Here is a 2,860-nt window from a genome sequence, read left to right on the forward strand (position 1 = left end):
TCAAATTACAGAAGATGGACTTGGAAACTTTGTTATCCACCATATCCATAAGACATTGCACCAACTGACTACCACTTCTCTCAGGCTTTAGGCCACTTCTTGCAAGGAAAAATTTTCAATTCTCAACAAGCTGTGAAAAAAACCTATTGTGATTTCACTGCCACTCACTCTCCAGGCTTCTTCCTTGCTGGCATAAACCAGCTGCCATTAAGATGGCAAAACTGTGTTGATAGTTTAGGCTCATACTTTGATTAATTGTACTGCTTCTTTTTTGAGATATAATAAACTACACTTTGGATGCAAAGTAGGACATTTCGTATTTAATGGCCATGCATACAATGGAATACTATTCAGCAATGAAGAGACAAAAATGACTGATACATGCAATATGGATCAATCTCAGAAGCACTGTGATAAGGGAAAATCAGACTGAGAAGGCTCAGTGGCAGCCAAAGAAGTACATAATCCCTGTCTCTTTCAAGAGAATCTGTTTCCAGGATCATAACTGGCTGACAACCTCTGTGTGATCCCTTTAGGTCAAATCTCACATTCATGCTTATTCTTGAGAAAAATCACTCAAATTTGCTTTGGAGTAAATTATTAAGACTTAATGTAGGCTCTCTGGTCCTCCCGTTCGACAGACAGCCGCATCTTCTCGCGCAGCGCCAGCACCGTCTCCGAGACACCACGGTCAAAGTAAAGGCCGGAATAAACGGTTTGGCCGTATCGGGCGCCTGGTCACCAGGGCTGCTTTTAACTCTGGCAAAGTGGATATTGTCGCCATCAATGACCCCTTCATTGACCTCAACTACATGGTTTACATGTTCCAGTACGACTCCACCCACGGCAAGTTCCAGGGCACGGTCAAGGCAGAGAACGGGAAGCTTGTCATCAATGGCCATCCCATAACCATCTTCCAGGAGGGAGATCCCACCACAATCAAATGGGGTGAAGCGGGTGCTGATTACGTTGTGGAGTCCACTGGCGTCTTCACCACCCTGGAGAAGGCCGGGGCTCACCTAGATGGGGGTGCCAAAAGGGTCATCATCTCAGCCCCCTCTGCTGATGCCCCCATGCTTGTGATGGGCGTGAACCATGACAGGTACCAAAAAAACCTCACCATCGTCAGCAATGCCTCCTGCACCACCAACTGCTTAGCTCCCCTGGCCAAGGTCATCCATGACAACTTTGGCATCGTGGAGGGACTTATGACCACAGTCCATGCCGTCACTGCCACCCAGAAGACCGTGGATGGCCCCTCTGGGAAGATGTGGCGTGATGGCCGTGGGGCTCTCCAGAACATCATCCCTGCATCAACTGGCGCCGCCAAGGCTGTGGGCAAGGTCATCCCCTAGCTGAACGGAAAGCTCACTGGCATGGCCTTCCATGTCCCCACTGCCAACGTGTCGGTGGTGGAACTGACCTGCCGTCTGGAGAAGCCGGCCAAGTATGACGACATCAAGAAGGTGATGAAGCAGGCGGCAGATGGCCCCCTCAAGGGCATCCTGGGCTACACTGAGCACCAGGTTGTCTCCTCTGACTTCAACAGTGACACCCACTCTTCCACCTTTGATGCTGGGGCTGGCATCGCCCTCAACGACCACTTTGTAGAGCTCATTGCCTGGTATGACAATGAATTTGGCTACAGCAACAGGGTGGTGGACCTCATGGCCCACATGGCCACCAAGGAGTAAGAGCCCTGGACCACCAGCCCCAGCCAGAGCGCAGAGGAAGAGAGAGGCCTCAGCTGCTGGGGTGTCCCTGCCTACTCAGTCCCCGTCTCACTGAGAATCTCCCCTCCTCAAGACACAGTTTCCATGCCAGAGCCCCCGAAGAATGGGAGGGGCCTAGGGAGCCCCACCTTGTCATGTACCATCAGTAAAGTTCCCTGTACTCAGAAAAAATAAATAAATAAATAAATAAATAATTAAAAAAAAGACTTAATGTAGTTTTATCATTCTGCATTTAGAAATGGAATAAAATATTCTGTAAAGAAACTGTGACTATTTCTACTGAGAATAATTTGAACTTTTAGCCTCTTACTGAAGTTAATCACACTTGATCTCTTGAGAAAAAATGTTTTTAACGTGAAACAATACTCCACTGAGATTTAACAAACTCTATTTTAATTGTAATTGATTTATATCAAAAGATAAAATGAGTTAATTAGGGCATGCTATTAGAATTACTGTCAAGGGAATACATTTGATACATCTAGCAATGAGTGAGTAGGAGATAAAAGCTTATTTTAAAAATCTGAAACCAAATAAATTTTAAGTCCTAAGATTATTCATTAAAAAACATTTAGTTCTGTGTGGATTAAATTTTTATTCTTTTACAAAATATTTGTCATATTCAGAACATAAAATAATTTTCTATTAATAAAATACAATACCACCTGTACTTTGGTCATAGGCAACTGTGTGTTTCCTTTACACAGGGAATTCTGTCTTGATTGAAGCCATGTCTCTGCACAAAAGAGAACCTGCTTATTTACAATCATTAGCCAACTACTATGGCAGCAGGAAGGGTGCGTCTGTGCCTTTGTTATCCTTATTTCTCTGCGTTTTATTCTCCCTTAACTGATTCCTATGCTCTCATTTTTATGCCCGGAGGACTATGCCCTGCCAGGAAGGGCAAAAGCCAAGGCTGTATGGTTTTTGGGTAGAGTAAGAAAGGGCTTCATTAGGCAGAAAAATTGTAGTGTAGCAATCTGGACTATATCACTTCTTGCTTTTCCCCCACAGGTATAATAAACACCCTGAGATAAATAAGGGAGTGTAGTTTTCAGTGTCCTGAAAAGTAGTAACTTGGAAAAACAAGTTGGAGATATCAGTTATAAAAAAAAAAATTGTGGGCC

General features: G+C 44.5%; 1 pseudogene; it reads left to right on the plus strand.

Annotated features, from left to right (window-relative positions):
- The first annotated feature begins 622 nt into the window (after positions 1 to 622).
- Positions 623 to 1,855, plus strand: LOC138381493 (glyceraldehyde-3-phosphate dehydrogenase pseudogene; annotated as a pseudogene).
- Positions 1,856 to 2,860: the final 1,005 nt, after the last annotated feature.

The sequence above is a fragment of the Eulemur rufifrons genome, chromosome 3 (genome assembly GCF_041146395.1).
Source record: "Eulemur rufifrons isolate Redbay chromosome 3, OSU_ERuf_1, whole genome shotgun sequence".
NCBI lineage: Eukaryota > Metazoa > Chordata > Mammalia > Primates > Lemuridae > Eulemur > Eulemur rufifrons.